Genomic DNA, 14,725 nt, shown 5'->3' with positions numbered 1-14,725 from the left:
AAGAGAGAGAGAGATATAGAAGAGAGGAGAGAGATATAGAAGAGAGGAGAGAGATATAGAAGAGAAGAGAGATATAGAAGAGAGGAGAGAGAGATATAGAAGAGAGAGAGATATATAGAAGCGATGAGAGATATAGAAGAGGAGAGATAGATGCAGAAGAGAGAGAGATATAGAAGAGGAAAGAGAGATATAGAAGAGGAGAGAGATATAGAAGAGGAGAGATATAGAAGAGGAGAGAGATATAGAAGAGGGGAGAGATATAGAAGAGATGAGAGAGATATAGAAGAGAGAGAGATATAGAAGGGGAGAGATATAGAAGAGGAGAGAGATATAGAAGGGGAGAGAGATATAGAAGAGAGGAGAGAGATATAGAAGAGAGGAGAGAGATATAGAAGAGATGAGAGAGATATAGAAGAGAGGAGAGAGATATAGAAGAGAGAGATATAGAAGAGATGAGAGATATATAGAAGAGGAGAGATATATAGAAGAGATGAGCGATATAGAAGAGATGAGAGAGATATAGAAGAGGAGAGATAGATGCAGAAGAGAGAGATATAGAAGAGAAGAGAGAGATATAGAAGAGAGGAGAGAGATATAGAAGAGATGAGAGAGATATAGAAGAGAGGAGAGAGATATAGAAGAGGTGAGAGAGATATAGAAGAGAGGAGAGAGATATAGAAGAGGAGAGAGATATAGAATAGAGAGAGAGATATAGAAGAGAGGAGAGAGATATAGAAGAGAGAGATATAGAAGAGAGGAGAGAGATATAGAAGAGATGAGTGAGATATAGAAGAGATGAGAGAGATATAGAAGAGAGGAGAGAGATATAGAAGAGGAGAGATAGAGAAGAGATAGAAGAGATAGAGATAAAGAAGAGAAGAGATAGATTGAGGAATGTGAGGTGTGAGGCAGATATAAAGCATTAAGAGTGTGTGGAGCTAGGAACTGTCCCTTATGTGTGTGATGCTAAAACATTTGAATTTGTCCCGAGCATATGTTTCCTCTTCCCACGTGAAAATACTTGCCAAGTTGACTTTCCTGGGTAGTCTAGTTTACGCTAAACTGGCTAACTGGTTTTTGCCCTAGGACTACATAGCTGATTCAAATAACTAACTTGTCATCAAGGGCAAAAACAAAAAGCGCACCCAGGTGGGGGCCCAGGACCGAGTTTGAGAAACCCTGCAGTGGTGGGTGGTATATGGGGCTTTGGTGACAAAACGGATGGCACTGTGATAGATTACATCCAGTTTGCTGAGTAGAGTGTTGGAGGCTATTTTGTAAATGACATCGCCGAAGTCAAGGATCGGTAGGATAGTACATTTTACGAGGGTATGTTTGACCTAATAATAAATTATTGTAACTCTGGACTGGAGTCATAAAAACAATTACATAAATTGATGTTATATAGCAGGTAACGGATCGGCTCTCTGAACAATTCTGACATATCTATAGTATATATAGTATGTAGTTTAGATAGTACATATAGTATGTAATGATAGTATTATCTATAGTATACAGTTGAAGTCGGAAGTTTAAATACACCTTAGCCAAATACATTTAAACTCAGTTTTTCACAATTCCTGACAATTCCTGACATTCCCTGTCTTAGGTCAGTTAGGATCACCACTTTTTTTTAAGAATGTGAAATGTCAGAATAATAGTAGAGAGAATGATTTATTTTAGCTTAAATTTCTTTCATCACATTCCCAGTGGGTCAGAAGTTTACATACACTCAATTAGTATTTGGTAGCATTGCCTTTAAATTGTTTAACTTGGGTCAAACGTTTCGGGAAGCCTTCCACAAGCTTCCCACAATAAGTTGGGTGAATTTTGGCCAATTCCTCCTGACAGAGCTGGTGTAACTGAGTCAGGTTTGTAGGCATCCTTGCTCGCACATGCTTTTTCAGTTCTAACCACAAATGTTATATAGGATTGAGGTCAGGGCTTTGTGATGGCCACTCCAATACCTTGACTTTGTTGTCCTTAAGCCATTTTGCCACAACTTTGGAAGTATGCTTGGGGTCATTGTCCATTTGGAAGACCCATTTGAGACCCAGCTTTAACTTCTTGACGGATGTCTTGAGAGGTTGCTTCAATATATCCACATAATTTTCCAGCCTCATGATGCCATCTATTTTGTGAAGTGCACCAGTCCCTCCTGCAGCAAAGCACCCCCACAACATGATGCTGCCACCCCAGTGCTTCATGGTTGGGATGGTGTTCTTCGGCTTGCAAGCATCCCCCTTTTTCCTCCAAACATAACGATGGTCATTATGGCCAAACAGTTCTATTTTTGTTTCATCAGACCAGAGGACATTTCTCCAAAAAGTATGATCTTTTTCCCCATGTTCAGTTGCAAACTGTAGTCTGGCTTTTTTATGGCGGTTTTGGAGCAGTTGCTTCTTCCTTGCTGTGCGGCCTTTCAGCTTATGTCGATATAGGACTCATTTTACTGTGGATATAGATACTTTTGTACCTCTTTCCTCCTGCATCTTCACAAGGTCCTTTACTGTTGTTCTGGGATTGATTTGCACTTTTCACACCAAAGTACGTTCATCTCTAGGAGACAGAACGTGTCTCCTTCCTGAGCGGTATGACGACTGCGTGGTCCCATGGTGTTTATACTTGCGTACTATTGTTTGTACAGATGAACATGGTACCTTCAGGTGTTTGGAAATTGCTCCCACGGATGAACCAGACTTGTGGAGGTCTACAATTTTCTGCGGTCTTTGCTGATTTCTTTTGATTTCCCCATGATGTCAAGCAAAGAGGCACTGAGTTTGAAGGTGGGCCTTGAAATACATCCACAGGTACACCTCCAATTGACTCAAATTATGTAAATTCACCTATCAGAAGCTTCTAAAGACATGACATAATTTTCTGGAATTTTCCAAGTTGTTTAAAGCCACAGTCAACTTAATGTATGTAAACTTCTGACCCACTGGAATTGTGATACAGTGAATTATAAGTGAAATAATCTGTCTGTAAACACTTGTTACATGTAAAAATGACATGTGTTGTGCACAAAATAGATGTCCTTACCGACTTGCCAAAACTATAGTTTGTTAACAAAAAATGTGTGTTAATGACTCCAACCTAAGTGTATGTAAACTTCCGACTTCAACTGCATATGCTATATCACTATATATCTGCACTACGTACTATTTAATGTACTATATATCTATATACACTGCATACTATAAACAATATATATACTATATCACTATCTATCTCAACTACATACTATACATTCTAAATATACTATATCACTATCTATCTACATTACAAACTATATATACTATATCTCTGTCTATATACACTGCATACTATAAATACTATACAGTGGGGCAAAAAAGTATTTAGTTTATTTTCCACCATAATTCGCAAATAAATTTATTAAAAATCCTACAATGTGATTTTCTGGATTTTTTTTCCTCATTTTGTCTGTCATAGTTGAAGTGTACCTATGATGAAAATTACAGGCCTCTCTCATCTTTTTAAGTGGGAGAACTTGCACAATTGGTGGCTGACTAAATACTTTTTTGCCCCACTGTATATATACTATACCACTATCTATCTACACTACATACTATACATTCTAAATATACTATATCACTATCTATCTACAGTACAAACTATATATACTATATCTCTGTCTATCTACACTACATTATATAAATACTCAATATATACTATATCACTATATATCTACACTACATACTATACATTCTAAATATACTATATCACTATATATCTACACTACATACTATATATACTATATCACTATCTATCTACACTACATTATATAAATACTCAATATATACTATACCACTATCTATCTACACTACATACTATACATTCTAAATATACTATATCACTATATATCTACACTACATACTATACATTCTAAATATACTATATCACTATATATCTACACTACATACTATACATTCTAAATATACTATATCACTATATATCTACACTACATACTGGACAAAAAAAACTACATACACTGCATTCTATATACAGTTGAAGTCGGAAGTTTACATACACTTAGGTTGGAGTCATTAAAACTCATTTATCAACCACTCCACAAAGTGCACAATTGGCCCAGCGTCTTTCGTGTTTGGCCAGGGAAGGCTGTCATTGTAAATAAGAATTTGTTCTTAATTGACTTGCCTAGTTAATGAAAATAAAAAAATAGTATTTTTTGTTTTTATAGTGTACATACTATCACCCAGTCCAGCCACTTGTATCTTGCTGAGGTCAAGGCTTGGCGCCACGGGGATGGAGAAGGGACTCTTGGGAATAGAATCTCCTCCGTAGGTGAGGGCCACTCCCAGAGGCCCCTGCTGGACAGGGGTGTACTTGACCGTATGGGTGTTATCGGGGTTGTTGATGATCTCAACGTCCTTGACCGTCTCTCCTTTACCCGGGCCGGAGAACACAGCGTCCAGCTTGGCTTTACCTGCAGCCTTGGTGTTTACTGTGAAGTGGGTCGGCTTGGTCAACTCCACACCTGGACGAGAGAAAAGAGGAGGGGAGAGAGGCCATGGAACAGGGAAGGGTTAATTATCTCTGGTGGATGAAAAGGTGAGTGTGTACCGTGTGTGTGTGACTCACCACTATGGTTGAGTCCTGGTCCCTCGGCCTTGACCTTGCTGGCGTCATGTGACGGGTCAACTTTGATCCTGATGGGAGTCATGGGGATGGTCTGGAACGCAAAGAAGCATACGACATTACTCATTCTAACCTCACTAACGTTTTCAGAAGTGAAGAAAATGGCGGAAAATATTCAGCCGAAGTCTGACGACAGCGGATACAAATCCATTGCTTTAACTAATTATGACAAATGTTAAGAAACTTTTGAGCAAAGTAGTAAAGTAATGACTTTGTAATAAAGTAATGACTTTTCAAATAAGTTATGTTTAATGTTATGTTGGAAGACAATTTGTTAGCTACGCTATCCTAACAAACCGCATAGCATTACAGCAGTATGTACCGGTGTGTTAGCTAGTTACCTAACGAGTAGCATTAACGTTAGTTGGCTACTAATACATCAGACTTGCCAGGAAGTATATTAACTATAATATAACTAACTACCCAACGCTTATTGACTTGATTATTCATGTCGTTCTTAGCTAAGTGGTATATTCATTGTGCGTTCTCAATGGACATTGTTCATTCTGGCTATCTACTCCAATTTCGCAGCACTCTCGTCTGAGTGTGCCAGAGGGCAGAATAACTGACACATTTTACAAAAACAGCCTAACCAGCTCTGCTAGGGTGAGTAAAATGGTCAGAGTGAGCTGTTCTCTCATATGTGTCTGGAAGTAGCTAGCCTACATTAGCAAGTTAGCTTGGGTGGCTGACTGCTGTTGACAGCTGGTGTGAGGTCAGAACGCTCTGATCAACCCTCCTCATCAACCAGAGTGTCCAGTGTGTTCTCTGATCAACCCTACCCCTCGGCCAGAGTGTCCAGTGTGTTCTCTGATCAACCCTACCCCTCGGCCAGAGTGTCCAGTGTGTTCTCTGATCAACCCTACCCCTCGGCCAGAGCGTCCAGTGTGCTCTCTGATCAACCCTACCCCTCGGCCAGAGCGTCCAGTGTGCTCTCTGATCAACCCTACCCCTCGGCCAGAGCGTCCAGTGTGTTCTCTGATCAACCCTACCCCTCGGCCAGAGCGTCCAGTGTGCTCTCTGATCAACCCTCCTCATCAATCAGAGTGTCCAGTGTGCTCTCTGATCAACCCTCCTCATCAACCAGAGTGTCCAGTGTGCTCTCTGATCAACTCTACTCCTCAACCAGAGTGTCCAGTGTGCTCTCTGATCAACCCTCCTCATCAACCAGAGTGTCCAGTGTGCTCTCTGATCAACCCTACCCCTCGGCCAGAGCGTCCAGTGTGTTCTCTGATCAACCCTCCTCCTCGGCCAGAGCGTCCAGTGTGTTCTCTGATCAACCCTACCCCTCGGCCAGAGCGTCCAGTGTGTTCTCTGATCAACCCTACCCCTCGGCCAGAGCGTCCAGTGTGCTCTCTGATCAACCCTCCTCATCAATCAGAGTGTCCAGTGTGCTCTCTGATCAACCCTCCTCATCAACCAGAGTGTCCAGTGTGCTCTCTGATCAACCCTACTCATCAACCAGAGTGTCCAGTGTGCTCTCTGATCAACTCTACTCCTCAACCAGAGTGTCCAGTGTGCTCTCTGATCAACCCTCCTCATCAACCAGAGTGTCCAGTGTGCTCTCTGATCAACCCTACTCATCAACCAGAGTGTCCAGTGTGCTCTCTGATCAACCCTACCCCTCGGCCAGAGCGTCCAGTGTGTTCTCTGATCAACCCTCCTCCTCGGCCAGAGCGTCCAGTGTGTTCTCTGATCAACCCTACCCCTCGGCCAGAGCGTCCAGTGTGCTCTCTGATCAACCCTCCTCATCAACCAGAGCGTCCAGTGTGCTCTCTGATCAACCCTACCCCTCGGCCAGAGTGTCCAGTGTGCTCTCTGATCAACCCTACCCCTCGGCCAGAGCGTCCAGTGTGTTCTCTGATCAACCCTCCTCATCAACCAGAGCGTCCAGTGTGTTCTCTGATCAACCCTCCTCCTCGGCCAGAGCGTCCAGTGTGCTCTCTGATCAACCCTCCTCCTCGGCCAGAGCGTCCAGTGTGTTCTCTGATCAACCCTCCTCCTCGGCCAGAGCGTCCAGTGTGCTCTCTGATCAACCCTCCTCCTCGGCCAGAGCGTCCAGTGTGTTCTCTGATCAACCCTCCTCCTCGGCCAGAGCGTCCAGTGTGCTCTCTGATCAACCCTCCTCCTCGGCCAGAGCGTCCAGTGTGCTCTCTGATCAACCCTCCTCCTCGGCCAAAGCGTCCAGTGTGTTCTCTGATCAACCCTCCTCCTCGGCCAAAGCGTCCAGTGTGCTCTCTGATCAACCCTCCTCCTCGGCCAGAGTGTCCAGTGTGCTCTCAGATCAACCCTACTCCTCAACCAGAGCTTCCAGTGTGTTCTCTGATCAACCCTCCTCCTCGGCCAGAGTGTCCAGTGTGCTCTCTGATCAACCCTCCTCCTCGGCCAGAGCGTCCAGTGTGCTCTCTGATCAACCCTCCTCCTCGGCCAGAGCGTCCAGTGTGCTCTCTGATCAACCCTCCTCCTCGGCCAGAGCGTCCAGTGTGCTTTCTAAACGCTCCGAGAGCGAATCACTCTGAATTTACGAATGGACAATTTGACAACTCTCTGAGTTTACAAACAGTCAGAGTACACTCTGGCATTTCAGATTCAATTTACAAACACACTCGTAGTATAAACCAGCCTTTAGTCTTGACATTTTTGGTTGTTTAGTACATAGCCTCACATGTGAATCCTTAAAGAGATGGGCGGGGCTAAAGCTTAAGAAGGCGTGAACGATGCTGAATGGGTGGAGACAAAGAAGAGCTCTCCAGTAGGTAACAAAACACTCAAGGGCCATTTTCTCAAAAGTTTATCAACTTTCAAAGCAGAATTACTTGCGCATTGTTCCTCAACTGTAGTGTATGATATACCATTTTCTAGCTCAGAGTCTCTACTTCTATCCAACGCAAAAAACACCATTTCAAATGTTGCTACGTAAGACCAAATCGAGCCGGTCATATACACACACAGTGTTGTAGTAGTTGAGTCCGCTTTTTCAAATGCAACTACAGTATTATTTATATATTATTATATTTATATATTATATTATATTATATTAGCTAACTACCTACTGTATTATGTAACTAGCCATGCTGATGTGTAACACTAACTACCTACTGTATTATTTAACTAGCCATGCTGATGTGTAACACTAACTAACTACTGTATTATTTAACTAGCCATGCTGATGTGTAACACTAGCTAACTACCTACTGTATTATTTAACTAGCCATGCTGATGTGTAACACTAACTACCTACTGTATTATTTAACTAGCCATGCTGATGTGTAACACTAGCTAACTACCTACTGTATTATTTAACTAGCCATGCTGATGTGTAACACTAGCTAACTACCTACTGTATTATTTAACTAGCCATGCTGATGTGTAACACTAACTACCTACTGTATTATTTAACTAGCCATGCTGATGTGTAACACTAGCTAACTACCTACTGTATTATTTAACTAGCCATGCTGATGTGTAACACTAGCTAACTACCTACTGTATTATTTAACTAGCCATGCTGATGTGTAACACTAGCTAACTACCTACTGTATTATTTAACTAGCCATGCTGATGTGTATCACTAACTAACTACTGTATTATTTAACTAGCCATGCTGATGTGTAACACTAACTACCTACTGTATTATTTAACTAGCCATGCTGATGTGTAAGACTAACTAACTACTGTATTATTTAACTAGCCATGCTGATGTGTAACACTAACTAACTGCCTACTGTATTATTTAACTAGCCATGCTGATGTGTAACACTAACTACCTACTGTATTATTTAACTAGCCATGCTGATGTGTAACACTAGCTAACTACCTACTGTATTAATTAACTAGCCATGCTGATGTGTAACACTAGCTAACTACCTACTGTATTATTTAACTAGCCATGCTGATGTGTAACACTAACTAACTACCTACTGTATTATTTAACTAGCCATGCTGATGTGTAACACTAACTACCTACTGTATTATTTAACTAGCCATGCTGATGTGTAACACTAACTAACTACTGTATTATTTAACTAGCCATGCTGATGTGTAACACTAACTACCTACGGTATTATTTAACTAGCCATGCTGATGTGTAACACTAACTAACTACTGTATTATTTAACTAGCCATGCTGATGTGTAACACTAACTACCTACTGTATTATGTAACTAGCCATGCTGATGTGTAACACTAACTACCTACTGTATTATTTAACTAGCCATGCTGATGTGTAACACTAACTACCTACTGTATTATTTAACTAGCCATGCTGATGTGTAACACTAGCTAACTACCTACTGTATTATTTAACTAGCCATGCTGATGTGTAACACTAACTACCTACTGTATTATTTAACTAGCCATGCTGATGTGTAACACTAGCTAACTACCTACTGTATTATTTAACTAGCCATGCTGATGTGTAACACTAGCTAACTACCTACTGTATTATTTAACTAGCCATGCTGATGTGTAACACTAACTACCTACCGTATTATTTAACTAGCCATGCTGATGTGTAACACTAGCTAACTGTCTACTGTATTATTTAACTAGCCATGCTGATGTGTAACACTAACTACCTACTGTATTATTTAACTAGCCATGCTGATGTGTAACACTAACTAACTACTGTATTATTTAACTAGCCATGCTGATGTGTAACACTAACTAACTAACTACTGTATTATTTAACTAGCCATGCTGATGTGTAACACTAACTAACTACCTACTGTATTATTTAACTAGCCATGCTGATGTGTAACACTAGCTAACTACCTACTGTATTATTTAACTAGCCATGCTGATGTGTAACACTAGCTAACTACCTACTGTATTATTTAACTAGCCATGCTGATGTGTAACACTAGCTAACTACCTACTGTATTATTTAACTAGCCATGCTGATGTGTAACACTAGCTAACTACCTACTGTATTATTTAACTAGCCATGCTGATGTGTAACACTAACTAACTACCTACTGTATTATTTAACTAGCCATGCTGATGTGTAACACTAACTAACTACCTACTGTATTATTTAACTAGCCATGCTGATGTGTAACACTAACTAACTACCTACTGTATTATTTAACTAGCCATGCTGATGTGTAACACTAGCTAACTACCTACTGTATTATTTAACTAGCCATGCTGATGTGTAACACTAACTAACTACCTACTGTATTATTTAACTAGCCATGCTGATGTGTAACACTAACTAACTACCTACTGTATTATTTAACTAGCCATGCTGATGTGTAACACTAACTAACTACCTACTGTATTATTTAACTAGCCATGCTGATGTGTAACACTAACTACCTACTGTATTATTTAACTAGCCATGCTGATGTGTACCACTAACTACCTACTGTATTATTTAACTAGCCATGCTGATGTGTAACACTAGCTAACTGTCTACTGTATTATTTAACTAGCCATGCTGATGTGTAACACTAACTACCTACTGTATTATTTAACTAGCCATGCTGATGTGTAACACTAACTAACTACTGTATTATTTAACTAGCCATGCTGATGTGTAACACTAACTAACTAACTACTGTATTATTTAACTAGCCATGCTGATGTGTAACACTAACTACCTACTGTATTATTTAACTAGCCATGCTGATGTGTAGGGACTTGACACGGACTCGAGGTCTAGTGAACATCATACATACTATACAACCACTACACACCAACACCTTACACACACACACACACACACACACACACACACACACACACACACACACACACACACACACACACACACACACACACACACACACACTCCCCACCTGGTCAGCGAACAGCACCATGATGGTGTAGCTCCCAGCGCCTGGCGGGGTGTATTTAACAGTAAACGTGTCGTTGTCGTTCCTGATGATGTCGAAGTCGATGTCTGCCTCCGCCGGTCCCACCACACCTGGAGAGCACTTTATACTTATACTGATGTCACCTGGGGGGCACACACACGCACAAACACACACACACAGTTAATACACCTGGCGAAGATACCAGTGGAATTCAAATGTTTGCTTCCAGTGTCATAAACATAAACACATCTGTTTCCATATTGTGCATATTATGAACTGGGCCTTTGTAGGTCAGTTAGCAGAGCATGGTGCTTGTAACGCCAGGGTAGTGGGTTCGATTCCCGGGGCCACCCATACGTAAAATGTATGCAAGCATAACTGTAAGTCACTTTGGATAAAAGCGTATGCTAAACGGCATAATATTATGATGTATTATTGTTTCTTTTTCATTAGACACATTCCTTCTAAATCCGTGAGGGAAAGTGAACGAGTGCACACTTTAAGGAGAAGGGAAGAGCATCAGAAAGGGGCTGGTGTAGTGTAAAGGTCTTACCTTGTCCCGCCTCAGCACAGTCCACAGTGAAGGGGCTGGTGTAGTGTAAAGGTCTTACCTTGTCCCGCCTCAGCACAGTCCACAGTGAAGGATGTTGGTTCAAAAGCCTTCAGCCCTGTTTTAGCCACACCAGGACCTGACACCTTCACCTTGTTAGGGTGGCAGCCTGCCCCGATACTCATCTACACACACAACACACACAATGAAAAAAATGTAGAAATGATTAGGGAGGGAGAGAGGAAAATAAGTTTGTATGTGCAGGTAAAGCTGAAGTCTCCATTTAACAGTTTGTATGAGCGGGTAAAACTGAAGTCTCCATTTAACACTTTGTATGAGCGGGTAAAACTGAAGTCTCCATTTAACAGTTTGTATGAGCGGGTAAAACGGAAGTCCCCATTTAACAGTTTGTATGTGCAGGTAAAGCTGAAGTCTCCATTTAACAGTTTGTATGTGCAGGTAAAACTGAAGTCCCCATTTAACAGTTTGTTAACCTGTTATGGCTGCAAGGGGCAGTATTGAGTAGCCAGTTAAATGGTGCCCATTTCAAACGGCCTCGTACTCAATTCTTGCTCGTACAATATGCATATTATTATTACTATTGGATAGAAAACACTCTCTAGTTTCTAAAACCGTTTGAATTATTTCTCTGAGTGAAACAGAACTCATTCTGCAGCACTTTTCCTGTCAGGGAGTGAGATTTCAGAAATCCAGGTCCCTGTTCTGAGATCAGTTTATAAGTCCCCATGCAAGCTATGAGGGTACATGCACTGCATACGCCTTCCTCTAGATGTCAGTAAGCGGTGAGACTTTGAATGGAGTCGATTGGGACCTTATATTAGACCGTGGAACAGGAAGTACCGTTCTTTTCAACAGTGCGCTTGACGCATGAAGACATCAGAATGGCATCCTGCAAACGCTTTCGTTTTAGTATTTCTATATCTCCGGTCATGTTTTTATTCGTTATAGGTGTTAAAGACATCATAAGGTAGTTAATTTAAACCGACTTATAGCAGTTTATAGCAGTTTATTGCGATTTTCTGGGATTTCTTTGCCATGCGCTTTCACGAGTTGGACACCACTCCAGTTGGCGGCTAACGTTTAGCGGCTAATTCGACCGGACAAGAGGACATCTTTCAACCCAAAGACGATTGTTTTGAAGAAAGGACACCTTGCCCAAGATTCTGATGGAAGCTCAGCTAATAGTAAGCAGTCTTTATGCTGATAATTCATTGTTCTGTTGAAAAATGTCAAATGCATGAAACGCCATTGCTTGCAGTGTAGCATTGTGTTATCGCAGCCTGTATTGCGCAGTAAGGTTAATTTTAAAAATGTAATTCGGCGATTGCATTAAGAACTAATTTGTCTTTCAATTGCTGTCCAACCTGTATTTTTTTAGTCAAGTTTATGAATAGTTTTCGATAAGAGTAGGTGGCTTTCCAAGATGGCGCCGGACAGATTGCTTGACGTTATGGACACTATTCTCATTGTATAAGCACAATTTGTGCCGCTAAATATGCACATTTTCGAACAAACTCTATATGCATTGTGTAATATGATGTTACAGGACTGTCATCTGAAGAATTCTGAGAAGGTTAGTGAAACAATTAATATATTTTGGTGGTTTATACGTTATAGCTATTTTTGCCTTGAATCAATGCTGTTGTTATGTTTGCTATTGTGCTAAGCTAATATAACGCTATATTGTGTTTTCGCTGTAAAACACTTGATAAATCGGAAATATTGTCTGGAATCACAAGATGCCTGTCTTTCAATTGCTGTACACTATGTATTTTTCAGAAATGTTTTATGATGAGTATTTAGTTATTTGGCGTTGGTGTCTGTAATTTTTCTGTCTGCTTTCGGTGCAATTTCTGACTGTAGCTGCAATGTAAATTATGATTTATACCTGAAATATGCACATTTTTCTAACAAAACATATGCTATACAATAAATATGTTATCAGACTGTCATCTGATGAGGTTGTTTCTTGGTTAGTGGCTATTTATATCTTTATTTGGTCGAATTTGTGATAGCTATTGATGTAGTAAAAAACGGATGGAGTAAAAATAGTGGTGTCTTTTGCTAACGTGGTTAGCTAATAGATTTACATATTGTGTCTTCCCTGTAAAACATTTTAAAAATTGGACATGTTGGCTTGATTCACAAGATGTGTACCTTTCATCTGGTGTCTTGGACTTGTTAATGTGTGAAAGTTAAATATTTAAAGAAAATATATTTTGAATTTCGCGCCCTGCACTTTGAGCTGGCTGTTGTCATAAGTGTACCGACGTCGGGCTTGCACGCCAAACAGGTTAATGTCCCCATTGTTCATAGAAACCTGTAAGTATGCGCTCACCCTGAAAGGACTGTCCGGTATGTTGACCCCGCCCCAAGACACCATGATGGTGTGTTTGAGGGGTTTCTTGGGTGTGTAACTGCAGGTGTACGTCCCATTACCATTATCCTTCACCTGGACATCTACTGGGGTACCCTCACAATCCTAGAGAGAGAACGAGAGAGAGATGGGGAGAGGTAGACCCTTAGTGTCATCACCATCATAGAGAGAGAACGAGAGAGAGATGGGGAGAGATATACCCTTAGTGTCATCACCATCCTAGAGAGAGAATGAGAGAGAGATGGGGAGAGATATACCCTTAGTGTCATCACCATCCTAGAGAGAGAATGAGAGAGAGATGGGGAGAGATATACCCTTAGTGTCATCACCATCCTAGAGAGAGAACGAGAGATAGAGAGATGGGGAGAGATATACCCTTACTGTCGTCACCATCCTAGAGAGAGAATGAGAGAGAGATGGGGAGAGATATACCCTTAGTGTCATCACCATCCTAGAGAGAGAACGAGAGAGAGATGGGGAGAGATATACCCTTAGTGTCATCACCATCCTAGAGAGAGAACGAGAGATAGAGAGATGGGGAGAGGTAGACCCTTAGTGTCATCACCATCCTAGGGAGAGAACGAGAGAGAGAGAGATGGGGAGAGGTAGACCCTTAGTGTCATCACCATCCTAGAGAGAGAACGAGAGAGAGATGGGGGGAGATATACCCTTAGTGTCATCACCATCCTAGAGAGAGAACGAGAGAGAGATGGGGAGAGATATACCCTTACTGTCATCACCATCCTAGAGAGAGAACGAGAGAGAGATGGGGGGAGATATACCCTTAGTGTCATCACCATCCTAGAGAGAGAACGAGAGAGAGATGGGGAGAGATAGACCCTTAGTGTCATCACCATCCTAGAGAGAGAACGAGAGAGAGATGGGGAGAGGTAGACCCTTAGTGTCATCACCATCCTAGAGAGAGAACGAGAGAGAGATGGGGAGAGATATACCCTTAGTGTCATCACCATCCTAGAGAGAGAATGAGAGAGTGATGGGGAGAGATATACCCTTACTGTCATCACCATCCTAGAGAGAGAACGAGAGAGAGATGGGGAGAGATATACCCTTACTGTCATCACCATCCTAGAGAGAGAACGAGAGAGAGAGAGATGGGAGAGATATACCCTTAGTGTCATCACCATCCTAGAGAGAGAACGAGAGAGAGATGGGGACAGATATTCCCTTAGTGTCATCACCATCCTAGAGAGAGAACGAGAGAGAGAGAGATGGGGAGAGATATACCCTTAGTGTCATCACCATCCTAGAGAGAGAACG

General features: G+C 41.4%; 1 pseudogene; it reads right to left on the bottom strand.

Annotated features, from left to right (window-relative positions):
• Positions 1–13,552, bottom strand: part of LOC120035298 — an 85,663-nt pseudogene extending 72,111 nt beyond the window's left edge.
• Between the last annotated feature and the right edge of the window lie 1,173 nt (positions 13,553–14,725).

Source organism: Salvelinus namaycush, unplaced genomic scaffold, assembly GCF_016432855.1.
Source record: "Salvelinus namaycush isolate Seneca unplaced genomic scaffold, SaNama_1.0 Scaffold1014, whole genome shotgun sequence".
Classification (NCBI taxonomy): domain Eukaryota; kingdom Metazoa; phylum Chordata; class Actinopteri; order Salmoniformes; family Salmonidae; genus Salvelinus; species Salvelinus namaycush.
The sequence above is the reverse complement of the archived record's forward strand: the minus strand, read 5'-3'. Positions and strand labels throughout refer to the sequence as shown.